At 31.3% G+C, this 21,451-nt stretch overlaps 1 long non-coding RNA gene across 2 annotated transcripts; it reads right to left on the reverse strand.

Annotated features, from left to right (window-relative positions):
- Positions 1 to 10,167: 10,167 nt before the first annotated feature.
- LOC127714368 (uncharacterized) lies at positions 10,168 to 15,595 on the reverse strand. 2 transcript variants are annotated; one of them, XR_007987704.1, is made up of 2 exons: positions 14,232 to 15,595; positions 10,168 to 10,505 (listed from the first exon to the last, which is right to left on the reverse strand). It is a non-coding gene; the product is annotated as an uncharacterized LOC127714368 (long non-coding RNA). The 2 variants fall into 2 exon arrangements; XR_007987705.1 differs by lacking the exon at positions 14,232 to 15,595 and adding an exon at positions 11,974 to 14,225.
- Positions 15,596 to 21,451: the final 5,856 nt, after the last annotated feature.

The following is a 21,451-nucleotide window of genomic DNA, read 5'->3' on the forward strand; positions in this document are numbered from 1 at the left end:
GTTTACCGACGGCATGCAAGGAAGCTGCTTTACTTCTACTTCAACGATTTGTAACTTTATCTGTTTCAGTTTAAGAAGCAATTTAGATGTTTCTGTTATCTGTGTTGTGTCTCGATATATCTTGTGCTGTTCATCAGCCTTATCAAAAGCAGTTTTAAATTTATTGCCAATTGACTGTAAGGATTTAAGTTTTGTTGCGTGTTTCTCTTTCACTAATCTGATGAGGTCTTCAACTTTTGTATCAATTAGCTTCTTTAACAGTTTGCCATGTTCTCTTATGGAATGTATGACTGCAGTGACATCACATGCATATGCATTTGTTCCTTGGTCGATCGCCATTATATTTGTTTTTAGTTTGTTCAACTTCATATTAATCTCTCTTTCGATTTCAGCTTTGTATATATCAGTTAATGTTTTGATTTCAGAAAAATCATGCTTTTTGTGATTTTCAATTACACATATTTTACATATTGGGGTATCACATTCTATGCAGTAATATATAAAGTTTTCATCATGCTCGTAACAATATTGTTTACCTTCGGGGTTTATATTTGGGCCACTAAGAAATGTATGCTTTTTGCTCATTTTTGTCCGTAAATGAGATATTTTACATCCATCACAAAACAACTGGTCACACTGTTCACAGTAGTTATGTCCAGGACTTGAAACACAAATTTCACAAGTTTTGAAAGCTGCCTGCGCCATTTTATGTTTATTTTGTTTTCAAGTAGTTATATGACACGGTAAATTTAAATCGTACGGACAGGATATTATCTTCCGGATCGTACCTAGATTTTCGTTTGATTCAATGTGACATTATAACAAATTCTACCGTTTATTGTATTTACAAATATTATTTATGTTACTATCATTTTGATCATTATTACATGTAACTTTATATTTCCAAGTGAGATTGGTATGCATTTCCTTTCAAGACTTTTTTTTCACATGTTTAATGATTGTCATGGGAGTCATTTCTTGTGCCGTTACAAATAGTTGAATTAATAAATTTGTACAACCTACTTTTTATCCAATACTTCCTATAAAGAAAAAAGAAAAAAGTAATGCATACTAATTATGGATTAAAAACAAAAATAACAAAAATACCGAACTCCGAGGAAAATTCTAAACGGAAAGTCCATAAACAATAGCAAAATCAGAAGCTCAAACACATCAAACGAATGGATAACAACTGTCATATTTCTGACTTGGTACTGACATCTGGTTTTATAGCTAGCTAAACCTCTCACTTGTTTGACAGTTGCATACAATTCAATTATATTGACAACGATGTGTGAACAAACCAAACATACATAATAGGTAAAAATGTAAAAAATAGGGGTACAGCAGTCAACATTGTGTTATAATCTTAATCACGATAAAAACAAACAAATATATAAGCCGTTACAATTCATTTCACTGGAACATGTAGTCTGGTTTGTAATTCATTGCAATGTAATGTGATTGCTGTCTAATTTAATTTTATTCTTATCTAATTCTAATCAATTATGGATTAATGGAATATCGGCTGAAAAAAAAATTACAGATAACGAAAGTATAATTATAAAATGAAGTTGAGCTATTCTTACCCGGGTAGTAAACTTTTCTGGCGATAATTCTATATGTAAATTTGTTAAGTCATCCAAATTGTCGCTTAGGAAAGTTTTCTCTGCTCTTCTCGTCTATATAGCGTTAAACTGTTATCTTATATCAAAATGTATCATGCGATACATTGCCCCGGAAAATTAAAGATATATGTAACAGGTAATACAATTGTTTATCAATTATGTAACAGGGAACTATGCATATAGATCGATGTGTGTATCTGTTGAGAGGATTATGTAACAGGAAACTTTTAATCAATAATTACTCGACAGGTGTCAACAGCATACACATGTCGATCTATTTAGATATTTCAATATGTAAACCTTTCAAAAAGATTAAATAATAAATTGATTAACAAAAAAAAGTTGACTTAGATAAAAAATTTGAAAACTCAATAAACCTGTTTATAAACAATAGTTATCGGAATATCAGTGTCTATACAATATCATAGTGACCAAGAAATAAATCACACCACTATTTGGTTTCTTTACTGTGTTTTTTATTTAAATTACATTTCTTTTATTTTAGCGACATATATTTTTTTACTACCGTAGTCGAAAGTAACAAGCAAGTAATTCACATTTCACAATGTGAGTGTGTTACTGGAAGGTGTTTATAAAATGGAAGACAAAATATAAGTTAAAAGTAGTTTTTTAGTATTAATTACTCCTCTTTGGATTGTAAAATGTACCTTATTGTGACTGTGAAATTATGTCATCATATTTTATAACTCTCCAATAAGGTAAGGTATGTTTTTCTGGCATTGACCATGGACTTTTTCAATTAACTTTTTAAAAGAAACAAAACAGATAATGAATGGAACTATATCTATGTCTATGCATTCCCAATTGTTTTGATGCAAAGTCTTCGATAACGTACCAGGTTCAATCCACCATTTTCTACATAAGAAAATGCCTGTTCCAAGTCAGGAATATGACAGTTGTTATCCATTCGTTCGATGTGTTTGAGCTTTTGATTTTGCCATTTGATTGGGGACTTTTCTTTTTGAATTTTCCTCGGAGTTCAGTATTTTTGTGATTTTACTTTTTGACAACATTCATTTTTATATGACGTCAGAGGAATGAAATATCAGATTTACTTTAGATGTGAAATTATCGGCGTTGAGCAGTCAATATTGTGTTATAATCTTCATCACTATAAAACAAAATAATATGTCAACAAAGAAAAACAAAATGGCATGTTGACAAAACACATCAGCAAAAATGAAAGACAAGAATACAATAAATGACCACAGCACAATAACACATTTGCGGGATGCATAAGTACCGATCACCGCCAAAAGAATATTACAAAAAATGGACTAAACAGTAAATGTTAATAATTTACAAAGACAAATAAAAGAACACTATAACACGTAATTAAGATGACAAACAACGTCAGTACCTATAATCTATACTTCAAAACAATCATGTATTATTTGTATTATTTGTGAAGTTGAAACGGAATATATTTACCAACAAGTTCGGCATCTGCCAATGAACTTCTTTAGAAAAAGGACGAGACGTTCTTTGACATAACCCTAGTTCATCAACTTTCTGTTTGTTCAGGCACTGTTGACGTTTTATAAAGTCTGTAATGTATATTCCATATGCAGGTGAAGTTTGTATATTGCTATTAAGGTGGGGGAAATCGATACTTTTAAAATTAAAATCGTCTCGTTTGTGACAGATTCTGGTACTACTGAGATGACCGCCTAAGTAAAATTTGAGGTATCAGTCTAAAAATGAGGCGGAGGAAGCCGTGTCTGTTGTTTCTTTAATTGCTTGTTCTGTAGGATAAATTAATGGAACCCAATCAAGAAAGTGTTGATTGATAATGGAAAGAACATCATCAATATATATGAATGTGAAATGAAATGATCTTCTTGTTTTTGACAAGTATCTGAAGGAACTCCGACTCATATGAAATTACGAAAAGGTCGGCAAGGAGAGGTGCACAGTTCGTTCCCATAGGAATGCCAACAATTTGTTGAAAAATCTACATCCAAATTCAACAACTATGTTGTCAATAAGAAACTCCAGCATACTGATCGCTTGTTACTCTGTATAGCATGTTTTACCCTTTTCTCCACTATTAACAAAATATGCCGTATGGTATCCTTAAGTAATACATTTATAGCGTAAAGTACCATTTTCATATTGAAAAGCATTTTGGATTATTTCTTTTAGACGATTTTTCAATTTAACAGGGTGTATGGTAGTATACAGTGTTGAAAAATCCAATTTTTTATAAATTAATTTCAGATAAACATTTTTAATTATCCAGAAGTTCTTTTGAGATTTTTAAAATTCACATATAGTACCACTACGTGCGTAAACAGTTTCACAGTATTTCTGAAGACCCTCTTTCACAGACGAAATAATTTTTGTCAATCTAATGGACAATTCCTTTGTAGAACATGCAATTGAGCCGGCAATGTACATGTACCTTTGTTTGTACGGAATTTTGCTGTTAAATTTAATGTTCATTTTAAGCCTTGAAGGACTTTTGATTCGCCAATATTTCATCCTTGTCTAATGATATGTTTTTGCATGTGGGATTACCTGAGTGCTCATTTAAAACTAATAGTACGATTAACATACAAAGACAATATTATTTTAAGCTCTGTCCGCAGGAACAACAACATATTTATCTTGAAGACAGGATAGAAATTTCACAGCTTTCTAATCTCTGAAAACGGACTTTGGTCAATCATTCACACAGGTTTTCAATTTATATATATACATTTTTTTAGAAACCAGGTTGTTTTGTGAGACCTGATTACAAGTGTAAAACATTTTGATAAGATTGGTGATTTATTTGGATTCTAAAATTTTGGAAAATATGGTATATGTATGATGGTTTAAAGGTTTACAATAACAGAGTACATAGTGAACTCCTATACCACCCAAGAGATATCATAGAAACTGTGTCATTTAAATACAAACTAGACCTGTTTAATGGAATAAGAAAACACTCGCCGTTCTATGTTGCAACGATTTGAACTTTTTTTTTATTTTCGTAATTTTTGAATAAACCATTTGAGATAGATATAAAAGAAAAATTTAATGCATAGAAAATACCAATTGATGATATAATAGCACTACTCACACCTTTTACTTAATGAACATTTAAACAAATATTACGTTTCGAGTTGGTTAGAAAAAAACAATTTGGTTTGATTGAACTTAAAAATTATCAAAATGTGTCAACCTGTTTAGCAAACGCCGTTCAAACCTTGACTGTTGATAAAGACACACTGAGCAATTAAAGTGTACGCTATCCCCAGCAAAGTCAATCTTTACGTTAAGAGTGATACTATCATATGCTTTGTATGTTAACGGACATTTGGATTTCTGATTCACAACTGTGTCGACAATACTGATTGGAAAACATCATTCAAAATACGATGCTTTCAATTTGATATTTCTGGCGTGCTTTTTAATCGGTTGAATTCGATACTGATAAGTCTTAATGTAGATGAAACACGCGCATGGCATACTACATTATAAGTGTCTTCGATTAGTCGTTGTGACACAAGAGCATGTGCGAAAAAAATAAAATAACAAAGAAACCGAGCTTAGAAGAAAATTCTGATCGAAAAATCCCTGAGCAAATGGTAAAATCAAAAGCTCAAACACATCACACGAATGAATAACAACTGTCATATTCCTGACTTGGTACAGGCATTTTCTTATGCAGAAAATGGTGGATTAAACCTGGTTTTATAGCTAGATAAACATCTCACTTGTATGACAGTCGCATAAAATTCCAATATATTGATAATGATGTGTGAACAAAACAAACGGACATAATAGGTAAAAATGCCAAAAATAGGGGTACAGCAGTCATCATTGTGTTATAATCTTAATCACTACACAAGCAAGCAAATATGTCAACAAAGACAAACAAAAAGGCATATAGACAAAGCACATTACTGAAAACGAAAGACAAGAATACAACAATGTACCATAGAACAACAACACAATGACGGGATGTACAAGTACCGAGCAATTTCAAAGGGATACTGCCAAAAATAGACTAAACAATAAAAGTAATAATTTACATAGACAAATAAAAGAATACTTTACCGCGTTATTAAGATGATATAATAATCAAGTGCACTTTGTTTTCTTACTTTTGCAAGTGACATACAGAGCACTTTTAGTATAACGCTAACCCCAGCAAATTCAATTGTTACGTTTAGATAGAGCATGTTCAATCACAGTTCACAAAGATACAAAAGGGATATTCAAACTCATGAGTGGTTGACAACGTCCTGGTAAAAAAATAAAAATGACAAAAAAACATATCATAAAAAACTGAAGATTGGGCTTCAGGAACTCTACCAAAAACTCGGAGGTGATTGCAAGTGCACTGGAAGGGTGAGCATAATCTGCTCCACATATGGCACATGTAAGTACTAATTTTGTGATCTCACATACGAGGAAAGTGGACAGATTTATGAAACACATGTTCTGTAACAGTCAACAAACTAGTGATTGCGTTCAGAACAAAAGGAAGACATCAACTTTACCATTTTGCAAGTGTTTTATACTCCCGATTTCTAAAAGCGCTTTAAAAGAAGGTAACAATATGATTTAAGCAAATTAATATTAATTTGAAAACTTGAAAACTTGCTTGAGGTTCGACTTTGACGAAATTTTTAATGTAAAGCTCATATGTGTGTATAGTTTTCATTGTTATTATGAAATATTTTTCTCCTATATAGCAATGTGAAATTATTGTGCAGAAATTCTTATTTTGTCTTTAATCAGCGATTTTCTTAAAAATATTAATCTTAATTAAATCTTATAATTCTGAATTGAATGAAAAAAAAATCATTCAATATGGACAAGAAATATCTTTAGTAATATTTCTATCAAAAATGCGTTTTTATATTATATAATAGGGGAATTTCCGATTGGTGAAACAGTTTAGACCTTAGATGTTTGACACAGCCTGGGTTTGTTCTGTGTAGTTATTTCATCGTTTGGGTGAGACAGCCAGGGGTTTGTTATGTGTAGTTTTTACACCATATATGTGTGACAAAACCAAGGGTTTCGTCTGCGTAGTTGATTCACCATATGTGTGACACAGCCAAGGGTTTGGTCAGTGTAGTTGCTTCATCATATGTGTGACAAAACCAAGGGTTTGGTCTGCGTAGTTGCTTCACCATATGTGTGACAAAATTAAGGGTTTGGTCTGCGTAGTTGATTCACCATATGTGTAACACAGATTGGGTCTTCTCGATAAAATATTCAATGTTTAGAGAGAATACGAATTATGTCTTTTAATTAAAATATTTAATGCTTAGAGACTATATAGATTATGTCTTTTCATTAAAATATTAACTGTTTAGAGACTGCATAGATATTGTGTTTCATTAAAATGTTCAATATTTAGAGATTATATTTTTGGAGACTTTATAGAAGATGTCTCTTTACTAAAATAGTCAATGTTTCGAGACTATATAGATTATGTCTTTTAATTAAAATATTCAATGTTTAGAGACCATATAGATGATGTCTCCTCATTAAAATATTAAATGTTTTGAGATTATATAAATAATGTCTTTTAATTAAAATATTCATGGTTTAGAGATTATGTAGACGATGTCTCCTCATTAAAATATTTAATGTTTTGAGACCACCTAGATGATGTTTTGTCATTGAAATAATCTATGTTTAGTGACTATGCTGAAGATCTATCCAATCGAAACAAAAGATACCACAGATACGGTTAAGCCTGTCCCTGAAAATGCTGAAATATTTGATTGACATCAACTATGTTTAGTTTTATGGATTGATATTTCAGCAGACAGTCGGTATGCCAATGAGTATTAATTATGCACTTCTACTGGCAGACTTATTTGTGTACTCAAATGAAGAAGAATCCATACGAAACCTTTTAAAAGTGAATCTTTCAAATTTTTCAAATTTCACTTTCAAAATGATTGATGATGATTTGTCACTCAAATCTCTACAATTCTATAAATGTTAACATCTCATATACCTCAGTGTACTTGAAATTTAAGAAAGCCACCGAAAAAGATGTTAATTGGATTATTGCTTAATAGCTTGATCTATTGCTCGATATTGACACAAATGGATGACTTCAGACTAGAATCTATAAAAACATTATGACTTCAATTATCCAAGTTTTCATTTACCAATTTTTAAGCAGTAACAAAACCTCTGCTTCATCGCATGGCGTTCACATATCTTTGTAAATAGGTTACGCACGTGCATGTTGACACTATATGGACTTTATTAACAGCGATGCAGACATCTGCTCAGGCAAAATTATGAAAAAGAACAATTGAAATCGACACTATATAACAAGATATACAATGTGTTGGCGTTTCAACTCACTAGCAATATGTTGTCGTGGTCTAATATGTTTGATTACCAGTATAGTTCTCTGATCAGTAATATATACAATTTTGTTATGTTACCGATTGTGACTGCATGCAGAAAAAGAGACGCTTACCCTGATGACGCTACCGCCTTTGCCCTATTTGGAGTTCATGCGATTCCCTAAGTTTCTGTTTCTCACCGTGATTTCTCTCTTTTAATCGATTTATAAGATTGAACGCCGTAATTTATCTTGGGTTTAAATAGCTGTACAGTTTGCCCTGCCTGGGACTTTCTTCGGGTAAAGGATGTGTTCATTAATAACCTATAGCTACTTACATCCGGTTTCGCTAGTTTTGAATTTTATAATTCCCTAAGGTTTTGGGATTTACTTATGTAGATTTTTGTTGACAGACTAATCATATTTGACCATCGATACACTATCGTTGCCTCTCATTTATGTGTTTTGATTCACAGTTTATTCGCTTGCTTTATACATGTGGTTGTAAGATTTAAAATCATTAAAGACAAAAAGCAAAATTCGTTTTTTTCGTAGCTAACATAACGAACATATCTACATAAATTGCAAATCTATTTACATAACAATAATACGTGTTATAAACAACGCAAAATGAGGAATACCCACCAAAACCCAAACATCAAAATATCTATTAACAAACACAGAACGAAAGTGTATATCATTTTTTTATAATCAAGATAATTAGACAAAACATTTATGTCGCTCGATAGTAAAATAGGTAGGTCATAAACCTTATTCATTATCAATTTAGTATACACTTGTCTCCACAGTCAACTTAAATACGAGCATATTAATTATATACTGCATGTCTCATAATTACCCTACGGTATATGTCATGTTTTATTTTAATGTCTTGTTCTATATAGTAAACATGGACCAAGAGAAAACAGGAGTATTTAAGAGTACTTTGATATTGATTAGTTGATACAAACAAAATATTTGTACAACAGAAAACTTCAAAATCGTATATAAAGGACGTACACCTCTGAGGAGCCAAACATTTCTAGAATTATTTTTTTTTTCTTTACGGCCATTTGCAAGTACACATTTTTAATGATTTTCCAATTTTTCAGCAATATTTACCTATTTTTGGGCTATTATCATAAACAAATCAAAGTTTCTCAATTAAACCTTTTTTATACTTACACTTAAGATGAAATGGACCAACTTAAACAAATTTAATTTAACTTAAAAAAAACAAACTATAGGTTGGTGTTAATATTAGAAAGTTTATAAAATGTGGTTGCTTTTTCGTTTTTTCGTGTCAAATTGACCATGCTGTCAATTATGTTAATTTGTGATTGTTCTCTTCTTTATTTTGTAACAAAAAGAATATTATTTCAACATCTTTGTTATGAATGATTGTAGAAGAAAATGAAAACATCTAGGAAGTTTGAAAAGAAAAAAAAATATATTGGATGTACATATTTTTGTAAATCATTTCTTTGTACTTCAATCCCATTTTATCTACGTTTTGGCTGATGACACTGACCGGAATGGTTATAAAATTTGAAAATATCATTCCTCAAAGACTTATTGTAAGTACACAGTTTTTTCACAGAGTTTAGTTTGATTTTTTTTTAAATTCATAGATATTTTCACTTGTATCACATGTTTTAAAAATAATTACCGATTGAGATTTCAACGAGACTAAAACATCAGAGGAATACATCCTTAACGAAATCGATTAGGTGACAATCGTACAGCAAAACTAAGCAAAATACATCCTTAACGAAATCGATTAAATATTTTGGGAATTGACACACGAGGATAAAAAAGCAAAGCAGAATTCCTCTTCAAATGAAAAAAAGGAACAATTATAACAACAAACAAATACCTTTGTCAAACATACCACTTCTCTGTTACTCTTTTACAAATCATATTATCTTATAAAATCTTCAAGTATGTGTCCTTATGAATAACATGAGACGTTTGGTGTACGTCTAGGGAACAATCGTACAGCAAAACTAAGCAAAATACATCTAAAAGTAATGCTCATTTAGAAATTTAAGTAATTGAATAATTGACATTTGGTACATACTCTTTTCAAGTTTTGACTTAAAAAGGGGATTTTGTACGCTCAGTTGATGTGAAATTGCTGTTTACTCCGATGTGATCCTATTATTTCTATAATGTCTATAAAGTAGTTGACTGATGATAAGATAATAAAATTACAAAAGATATTTAATTGAAGAAACGGTTAAAAAGCATAACAAATATTATAATATATCTTTCAGATCTGAATCAGGATAACAATATCATAAACATCAATGAAAATAAAACATTTACAGTTCTAAATTTACTGCTCCATATGTGAATCTCGACATTCAACGCCTCATCAGTGATTCCTGAGGCCCGAGTATTTAATAATCGAAAGCCTAATACAAACATTGAAGAGTCTATAACAAACAACATGTTAGTTGTGTTAACTTCTAGTTGGTAAAATACTCGTAATGGTCGTTCTGCATTACAGTTCTTCAACCATTTGATGGATACGATCTTTTCTAAAATAAATAAAAAGAAAGAATAAATACAAATATGGAACTCTTAGGTGTCTAAATTGTTTGGGCATCTCAAATAGATATGTAGTGTTTTTCGTTTCTCGTTTGTTTCTCGTTTGTTATATAGATTAGACCGTTGGTTTTACTGGTTGAATGGTTTTACACTAGTCATTTTTGGGGCCCTTTATAGGTTGCTGTTCGGTATGAGCCACGGCTCCGTGTGGCAGGCCTTACTTTGACCATAATAGTTTACTTTTTACACATTGTGACTTGGACGGAGAGTAGTCTCATTGGCACTCATCTTCTAATTTCTATAATTAATGAACGGGGTTATTAAAACTAATTAAAAACTGTCTATGCATACATTACAGAAATACATCACAACTGACTTAGATATTCAAACAAACATACTAAAAGTATAACATAGACACGAACAAAAAAGCTTGTATTTGTTCTTTATCTCAAAATTACGTATAGATACATATGAGGTTAAAAGTTTAAAAAGTACTTTACCACATTATTACTAATAGATATTTGAGGTTAAGAGTAAAGGTCAGAGTCTCAATATAACTAATAGATTGTATAGGTATAATCAGTATTTAATGGTTTGTAATCCAATGTTTATTATTGATGAACATATAGATGTTTATAAACCAGTACATAATGGTGAGCCATCCCCTATTTATTATGGGTTTAACTATAGGTGGTAATAGAAAAGTATATAACGGTTTGCCCTCTCCTGTTTATTATGGGTGTACATATAGGTGGGAATGCATCAGTATTTATCGGTTTGCCCTCCCATGTTTGTTACAGGTGTAAATATAGATAATTATCAATCTGTTTATGACGGTTTACACTCCCCCTGTTTATCATTGGTGTCAAAATAGATGGCAATACAACAATTTATGATAGTAAGCCCTTTCCTGTCTATTATCGGTGTTAAAAGAGGGGCTTATAAGTCGGCACATAACAGTTTGCCTTCCCAAGTTCATTAGGGGTGTAAATATAATTTAAAATTATAAATTTTTGCCCTCCCATGTTTACTATGGATCTAAATATAGGTTCTAATGAATAAGTTTATAGTGGATCGCACTCCAATGTGTATTATGGGTTAACCTATAGGTGGTAATTATTAAGTATTTAAAAGTTTGCTCTCCCCTGTTTGTTATGAGTGGAAATATAGGTGGAAATACTTTAGCATATAACGGTTCACCCTAAAATGTCTATTATGTACATTCCAATGGGGACTAACTCTGCATCACTTATTGCGGACCTGTTTCTGTATTGTTTTGAGTTACAATTTATGACTAAAATCAGCAAACTAGTCAAAACAGTTATTAAATGTTATCATAGATACAATGAAATCATTCGTAAATATAAATCAACATGCAGACATCTTAAAGGTTTGGGTATTTCACATCCAATCTTTAAAGGTAATATCTCTACAAAACACAAAAATGTCGGCATTTACCTCAAAACTTAACCAAACCTTTAAACAGACTTATTCAGAAGGTCCGAGTACACAGTTACAAATATAGTCCTTAGTGTGAACAGTTTGTTACTTGCCAGTCTTTTTATACCCCTTCCAAATTTATTTCTCCATGTTTTATGCCTGAAATAGCAAGTAGGGGGATAAAATTACACTGTAAACAAATCTGGGTCATGAATTTTAAAGTAAAGTAGTGATTTGGTCCAGCTGAAAAAGTTTTAAAATAAGCACTTCGGAAGCTGTCAAAAGATTTCAACACCCCCTTAACATAAAGTTGTCCATATTTTGAGTTAGAGCCGATGAAGTTTTCTATAATTTTGATATAATTTGTCCCAAAAGTAGTACAACACACTGTAAAAATATTATTGAGAAAGCGCAGGTGGGATTTTTTAAATTTACATTTATTGTCTGAAAGAAATGCACTACGAAATAACTGTGTTCTCGGACCAGAAGGGATATAGTTACAATACTGTTGTCAGGTCATTAAAGATGGCATATTTTCGTATCAATATTGATTCACTCATAGGGTCTTTGCATCGAAAATAAACACATTTATTCTAAAACCAGTTGTTGGCATGATACGGATTATGTTCTTCTCATATAGTTTATGATTGTATGATACTAAACCCTTAGCGAGAGAGACTGCTAGTAATCCTTTGTTGATTTATGCATCATTGTCATTTTGCTTAGTTTCTTTCGTTACCTATTCTCGGACTTCTATTGAACTGAGTTTTACTGTGCGTATTGCTGTGTATTGAGATCTCACAAAACATATTTAACCCCGCCGCATTTTTGCGCCTGTCCCAAGTCAGGAGCCTCTGACCTTTGTTAGTCTTGTATGTATTTTAATTGTAGTTCAATCATATGTTTTGGAGTTTAGTGTGACGTCCATTTTCACTAGTACACATTTTGTTTAGGGGCAAGATAAAGCCCGCCTCCGGGTGAGGAATTTTCTCGCTGTGTTAAAGACCCATTTGAGGGCTTTCGGCTGCGTTTTGCACTTTGGTCGGGTTATTGTCTCTATGACCCATTCCCTATTTTCATTCTCAATTGTATGACGTTTATGTTTATTATTATGGGTGGAAATAAAGGTGTTTATGGTCATTCTTTATTACAGTTATCCAACAAAGTAACATGCTCCTGTTATTCTAAAAGAAGGAAAAAAGAATATCAGGGTTGTTTGGAGTCACCCCAAATTAAAACACAGGCGTATATGAATTAGTTTATAGTGGTTCTCCCTCCGATGTGTATTATGGGTGAACTTATAGGTGGTAATCATTAAGTATATAACAGTTCGCCCTCCCCTGTTTATTATGAATGTAAATATAAGTGGAAATACTTCAGTATATAACGGTTCACTCTCCAATTTTTATTATGTACATAACGTTTACTTTTCTTACTATTGAAGTACATAAAGGTATTCATGATCATTATTAATTACATTTATCCAACAAAGTAACATGCTTCTGTTATTCTAAAAGAAGGAAGAAAGAATATCAGTGTTGTTTGGAGTCACCCCAAATTAAAAAAAGAACACGCATATATGTTAACGGTCGAACCGCGTATTTGTTTCACAAACTTTGCTTTCGTTTCCACCAGAACACTTTTTGTTTTTGCTGTAGATAATAATACTAGCCTAAGGACAACTAAGCACAATCATTTGAACAGACGATCGTTACTGGTGTTTCAATTTTTTCAAATTGGTTTTCGAATATGTGTTATGGGTTTCTTTTCATATTGCAGTTGAAATGCTTATATTTGTCCTTTACTTTACCCCATTTAATCTATTTCAATTTCTGAACAATACCAGACGAGCGTTTATGATTTCTATGTGCACGTAGTAATTTAATGTAATGCTTCTTGTTTTCCATTGCTTTGGCATTACACTGTTAAACAAACAACATTTATGTTGATAGAATTTCTAGATCAAAATGTTTTAATAGATTGATATATCACGACTTTAATTATCTATAAACCCAGATTTAACACATCATTTTCTGTAAAAAAATGCCTGTACCAAGTCAGAAACAGTGTTGTTTTTCACCTGTTCCGTTGATGGATGGTTTAATTTTGTCAGTTTTTATAGACTTCCCCTTTTTGAATTTGTCTAGGTGTTCAGTATGTTTGTTTAACTTTTTAACTCATAAATTTACTTATATTTTTAATTAGTTTTTAAGACAAATTTGAATATCATTTTACCTTCATCTTCAAAAAAAGAACTGAGAAGCAACAACACTTACCCACATTTCTTACAATCACTGAAAAGGTAAAATGATTTACAATAACTATGATAACTATACTGTACTGATACTAATATATATGTGAAATGTCAGTATAAATTTTGTCCTTGGTTTTCTGTGTTTTGTCATCTGTACTATTATTTGTCTGTTTGTCTTTTTATGTTTGGCCATGGCGTTTTAAGTTTGTTTTCGATCTATGAGTTTGAATGTCCCTCTGGTATCTTTCGTCCCTCTTTTTTGTACGTAAAATATTATTCAATATTTCGAATATGCCATTGGTCATATACAAGTATATCTCTATCTGACGGTTTGAAGAAAAACCTCTTCTGAAGAGAACATCATCAGTTTTCAAAGGCAGTTCAGTTTAATTTTTAAGCAAATATAATAGTAAGCAATGAATTTAAGAAAAGTATATCAAAGGTTGTATATAAGGTATATCTTCTACAATAGGTCATTAGTTGTCTATCTCAGTTTTGATCGACGATTTTATTTTCAAAATTCTGTGTTTCCTCAATTTAGTATTGTGTGTTTATTCACTGATTAAGTTTTAGGCAAAATAAAGAAGGAAATTTTTATCTACAATTCCTTCAATTGATTTGGCTTTTAAATGATTTAAGCAATTTTTAGATCGACGAACCACTGTTGCCTTTATTGATTGATTGATTGATTTTTAGTTTTTAAACGCCACTTTTAAGCACCGCTTTTTGGCTATGTCGTGGCGTCCAGTTTTTATTGGTGGAGGAAGCCGGAGTGCCCGGAGAAAACCACCGACCTTCGATAGGAAAACTGACAATCCTAGTCAATTAAGATTGGAGTCGAGTGCACCCGCACAAGCGGGGTTCGAACTCACAACCTCAGTGTTGACTGGCTAGTGATTACAGTAGTAACTACTTAGACCACTCTGTTGCCTTTATTTAACAGGCTGCAATTGCTGTTTTTCTAAAGAAGTTAAATCAAACAGAGTAGGTTCGTTATAACAACTTATTTTCTTGTTTGTTTCAACGTCTAATATTTCAAAATAGTAATAACAGTTAGTACGCATAAAGTATATTATTGACTAATATAAAACATAAGTTGTTGTAATGTCCTTAAATAAATACGTCGTTTGAAGAAAGAACATTAGCATTAAAAAAGCTCCAAATCATAACCTGTAATGTAAATACTTATTAGTAATCATTGCCATAACATAACAATACTTACAGAAACTGTCGCCTGTAAAAGACCATAGAATAACTTAAAGTAATTGTACAGAGTGATACTTAATGAGTAAATAATTTAGGAATTAAATCAAAACAAAAAAAGGAAGACTAATCAATCTTTGATTTTAAGATTTTAAAAAATCAAGCAGAAATAGGTAAGCTTAAATTAGGAGAAGAACTCGATTTAAAATAAACAACTTTTGGTCATCTATCTACTTCTTGTTATTAACTAAAACTTTGAAAGAAGGACCTAATTATAACCATGTACAATCAGATGCATGTCACTGTTCATTAAAAAACTTTCTACTGTTTTAACTGACTAATTGATGGTTGGATTTCTGATACATTACATAATGAAAACATGGAAATATTTTCTGATATTTCGCAGTGTATATACTATTAACTTAAAGCTTAAGTAGCCTGAGTTCCTATTACTTCGGAGATTTTTTTCATTATATTTTCTTTAAATCTTGTCCTAACAACCTTAACGGTAGCAAACTTTACTGCACTAGATGACGTTTTGCACCAGATGCACTAGATTAACATTTTAACGGATAGTAGATACGATTTTCATTATAATTATTTTTTGTCGTGTTTTGTTCAAAAAGTTAATTCAGTATTGATTAAACTATCGCTGTTTACTTTCCATCTAGCATTTTGAAGATTTTTTACAGTTTTACACCTGAAATAATTTTTTGTCCACCAGACAAAAGTTCGACGTCAAGACCCATATCCATATCACGTAATGGCCATTAATTAGGCAGTCATCACTGCGCAATCGCACATTGTCCATCGAAGAGAAATGTCGAACTGTAGAACGTTATCGCGGGAAATGAAACGTAGATTGACAGTTTGTGTGAGAAAAAGGACGAGAAAAGTGGTGCCGATAAGTTATTGTAAATTTAAAATAAAAAACGGCGAAAAGATCCGTCATTATCCTGCCATGCGAGCAAAGTCACACAGAAGTTGCTAACTATACGACGGTTTGCGAAATATTTACATTTCTAAATCAATCCCGATCACATGAGAAGAAATCATACCATGTTCAAATTGTTATTGTCCAAAATACTTTTTTTTAGCCAACTTATAAAAAAGGAAAAAAAATAACAGTTTGATACTATTTTTCTGGTGTATCCATCACTAACGCCTCAATTTAATCCCAAACACGTGTATATGTTTTCGGCTTTGTTTGTTGTACAACAGTAAATAATATACAGCTGTTGTTATATATTGTTTTATTGTTATATTTACATAATTTGATAAATGAAATCAAATATGTAAGTTTAATTAAATGAGAATAAAAGTCACGCAACACGATATTTTTTATGAATTATAAACACTCCTGTAATTTATGTAAACTTTGCAGCGATCGTATTGTGAATTTAAGTTACATATATCTTCGGCAATGCTGTAGTTTAAAATTTAAAACAAAGTGCTGATGAAACGAGAAATGTACAATAGACAAAAGCCAAACTCAGATTGTGTTGGTTTTGTCAGATGAACATATACACTACGTCAGTGCTTATCTAATACAAATGTACCAGTACTTCAATTCCAAAACATAGACTTAGAAATAGTACAACCGACTAAATTATTGACAATGAAGATTTGATATCTCAATGAGTATTTGAATTTACACCTGGAATATCATGGTAAAACGTTATAATATAAGGACTCACTATAAAGATACCAGACATGCTTCGTTAGTTTGCTACGCATGATCAGTGGTGCTCAAATAACAATTTTACAAGAGTCATTTTAACACAAAGTTAAAGAGCATAAGCAACCAAAAACTCAGATAAGTTCTACAAATACGACTTAGGTTATAAATGCATATGTGTCTTTTTATGTTGTAATGTTACACTACTGTTTAAGGTTGTGGTGAAGGTTGACGCCTGTTAAAACGTTTACACCCGCTGCATTTGTGCTAAGGTCAGGAGCCTGGTCAGTGGTTGTCGTTTGTTGATGTGGTTCATAAGTGTTTCTCGTTTTTTGTTTTTTATATAGATTAAAACGTTGGTTTTCCTGTTTGAATTGTTTTACACAAGTCATGTTGGGGCCCTTTATAGCTTGCTGTTCGGTGTGAGCTAAGACCGTACTTTACCTATAGTTTTCTACTTTTTACAAATTGTGACTTGGATGAAGAGTTGTGTAATTAGCACTCATACCACATCTTCTTATTTCTATATAAGTGTAGAAAATCCTTATAATATTAAAAGATATGAAACCGATCATATAACATGTATAAGAACACATGTCACGAGAAACAGGATCAACAATGAAAATCGAGATATTTAAAAACCAACCCAATAAAATATTTTAAAGGTAAGACATAAATAACTCCCCAAAACAATGTTGATGTATATATATATCCTAATAGAAAGTGATATAAATACTCCAGATCAAAAAACATTTTTTTTATAATGTATGCCTGTAAAGAACATCATTATTCTGTTTTGAAATATATCCCCGCGACGCGGTTTGGCTTACCCCGTTATTAATGCATAAGTGTAGGAATTCCTTAGAATATTAAACAAATATGAAACCGATCATATAAGAAAACATGTCACGTGATACAGGATCAACAATGAAATTCCACAAATTTAAAACCAACTAAATAAAATACATAAACATTAAGACACTTAATAACTCTACAAAACATGTTAACAGCAGTTAGTGATATAAATTTTCTAGAAAGAAAAAAAATATGTATTGGGATTGTAGGTCTATTAAAGAACATCATTCTTCCTTTTTGAAATATAATAACGAGGCAAAATATGTTTTATCCCATGGGAGGTTATCTATCAATAAAAACAGTATGAGAGCATTCATCTGACGGCAAACAGGAATATGTTTGCCATGTCCGAACATATAATCTTTACATACATAACATAGTTAATGAATCGCGTTTTTACTGCTGTTCTCAATCTCAGTGTTACTTCTCTGCTTTCAACACAACCTTAAAGCATATACCTTTATATACGTTCAATTAATATGTCCTTTGATTGGTGATTTTTGTAATTAATATACTGTCTAATTTTGTATCTTCAATTTTAATTTATAAATAGTCCTATTCCATACTCTACACCCTTTGCATTCAATTGTTTCCCATCATTAAAGACGTATGTCACAAATACATCGTGTAGTTTTTGCTCCATTTCTTCAGTTTGTCTCAAAATGAAATATCATTCATTTACAACAATATACGTGAAAAAAGATTGATAAACAACAAACCATTTTCAAAACTTATACCAGGGTGATTATATTGATTTGGACAGATTAACTTAACATTTTATGTCAATGCAGTATTATAAAATACATACTTCTCATAATTAAATGCAATGTTTGATACTGACCTAAATCAAGAACCTTTGACATTTTGAAAGTTGCTTATCATGAAAAGTTTGGTTTACATATGTACTCCAAGGTTTCAAATATTTGATTGCCTTTATTTTATCTAGTATGGATATGTATTTCATTCACATGATACATCCATTTACCATTCCTACCGTGATGGGAACAAAACTAATTTGGCTACTTAATACTAATTATCATTCACTGTCATATGAATTCAATCTAATGGTCTTTTTAATTAAGGTAACTATGGAATGACATTAATCTGTGATGAAATCATTTAACAAACATGATTCCTGACAACATGTTAAAAATGAAGTTTTATCGTCAGGCAAATATCAACAGACTCAATATAAAAGTGACTGATTAATGTATAATGTAAAATTGCACCACCTTAGCAACTATGATTGTCTGTAGTTTAAACAAAGGGTTAAACTCACATCACGTTAACAACATATACTGGTTAAATGTAAAGCTGTAACTCTCTAACGTAAAGTGAACCCTTGGTTTTGCTCTTTTGAATTGTGTTAGATTTTGTTATGTCGGACCTTTATTCTTACTAAACAGTATGGGATTTGCTCATTGACCTATAGTTGCGTGCATTTACTTAATTTGGTATCTGGCGAATAGTTGTCCAATTGCCAATTATACCACATTGTCTCATCTTTATATTAAGCACTCTCGTTGTTTGTTATTGTTTTTGTTTTTGTCAATCTAACATTTGATGCAGTTAAGCGTGATGTGTATTGCCTTGTCTGAAATTTGTTAGTGTTATGATATTGTAATTATCAAGTTATTGTTTTTGACCTAATTTGTTGTGTGTTGGCCAATAAGATGTTTACATAATTGGGTTGTTCACCATTTATAGTTGCTTACAAAAAATGTTTAGAAATCACTTGATCAAACATTGATATTGATGGAATTATGAGCACTTTCTATTTGACTTGCATAATGATTCAAGAATGATCATAATCTACGATGCATTTTTTAAACTTCTAGAATGTTCTAGAAGTTTCCGTAGTAACCATATATTCATACACCAAACTTAGACTTATAGAGACATTGATATATACGTATTCTTAGAAGTTCTTTGTAGTTGTTGGATTGACACTTTTATTTACAAACAATATCATACTAGTTTGTGAACTTATTGAAGATAATATTCCGTTTGGATTCCGAAACAGTTAGGAGAAGAATTCCGGATAAAGACTAGGATCGGACATTTTTACAGTTAAGTTGACATTTCATTTTGTATAATATTTTTAATAAAATTGTATAATAAATCTTGCTAAATTTATCATTGATGTTTGTCATTTGTTGGCTATGATTTAAAGGTGATTTCTGGCAATACAGTAATCTGTGTAATCGACTTTTGATATGCGGACGGAAACATGATGCAAAGGTCATTGTTGTTATCCAAGAAAGTTGTGACCGCATTGGCAATCGTAGGTTAAATAAAAAGAAAATTCTCATAGGCAAAGCAATTAATTATCAAACATTGTCCAAATACAGTAAATAGTGCACAAGACATAACCATCAACATGATTAAATAAACTATCGTGTACACGTTAACCCTGCGTAGATTTATAAAGGTTCCTTGGATAGGTAATCCAACTCCATTTTGGTACCCCTGCCTTGTAACGCATTAAAATGCAGATGACAAAGAAAAATATGAAACCAAAACAATACCTAGATGTTTTGGAAACACACTTACAGTCCTGTCTGCAAAAACGGTTGCAAGCTCAATATGTGAAAGACTTTAGAAAAAAGTCTTTATAACTGTTATTTTTACGATTTTTTTGAAGTTAAAATCCCGTGATTTCGGCAAAAATCAGTGGAGCGGAACCAAATGTAAACTTGATCTGTAACTCATCACAATAGACTAACAAACTAAAAATTAGCTCTATATGTGAAGGGGTTTAGGAACAAAGTCTATATATAGTTCGTTGTTGAATGAAGGAATGATGGAATGACATACAAGGATTATACTTTATGGCCCCGATGTTTCTCAGTAGTACATGTATCGATTAGTTTTTGATTATAACATGAACAGTATTAATAAGGGACACTGTAAACCTTTCGGAGTTTGAACATTATGGTCCAAAACATCATGTGAAAATAATGTTTTTGTTCAGACCTAGTTACGATCAGATACAAGATTGACTCAGATATAATCATACAACGAATGTCTTAACAAAGAAAAATGGAAATATATACTTAGTTACTGCTACAATAAACAGAAAGACATTCACATTAAATTTATTAAACAGTAACTGTCGTAATCAATCAAGTAAAATGTATGAGATAATGCAAATACAGTAAAATACCATTAAAAGAAAAATGTAATGTTATTTCTAAAAAAATACTGATATAAACTAAGCATGTTAAGAACGGCAAAGTATATTTGGAATACTATATTCGACAAAATTTCCTCGCATGCTTCAAGGAAAACGTTTGATAACGATACTCATTAAATGTCATCAAGAACACTTGACTAAAATAAAATGACCTTTTAATAATGGTTGCAAGTTACTGGATCATGTTGTCTTTGATACAAACATAAGATATGTATTTAACAGGAAAGTTTATCCGAAAATGGTATGAGACGGTGTCAAACTGAAATAACGAAAGATCATACGTTATTGTTAACAAGAAGGTACAACGAAA

The sequence above is a fragment of the Mytilus californianus genome, unplaced genomic scaffold, assembly GCF_021869535.1.
Source record: "Mytilus californianus isolate M0D057914Y unplaced genomic scaffold, xbMytCali1.0.p SCAF_9, whole genome shotgun sequence".
In the NCBI taxonomy this organism is placed as follows: Eukaryota; Metazoa; Mollusca; class Bivalvia; order Mytilida; family Mytilidae; genus Mytilus; species Mytilus californianus.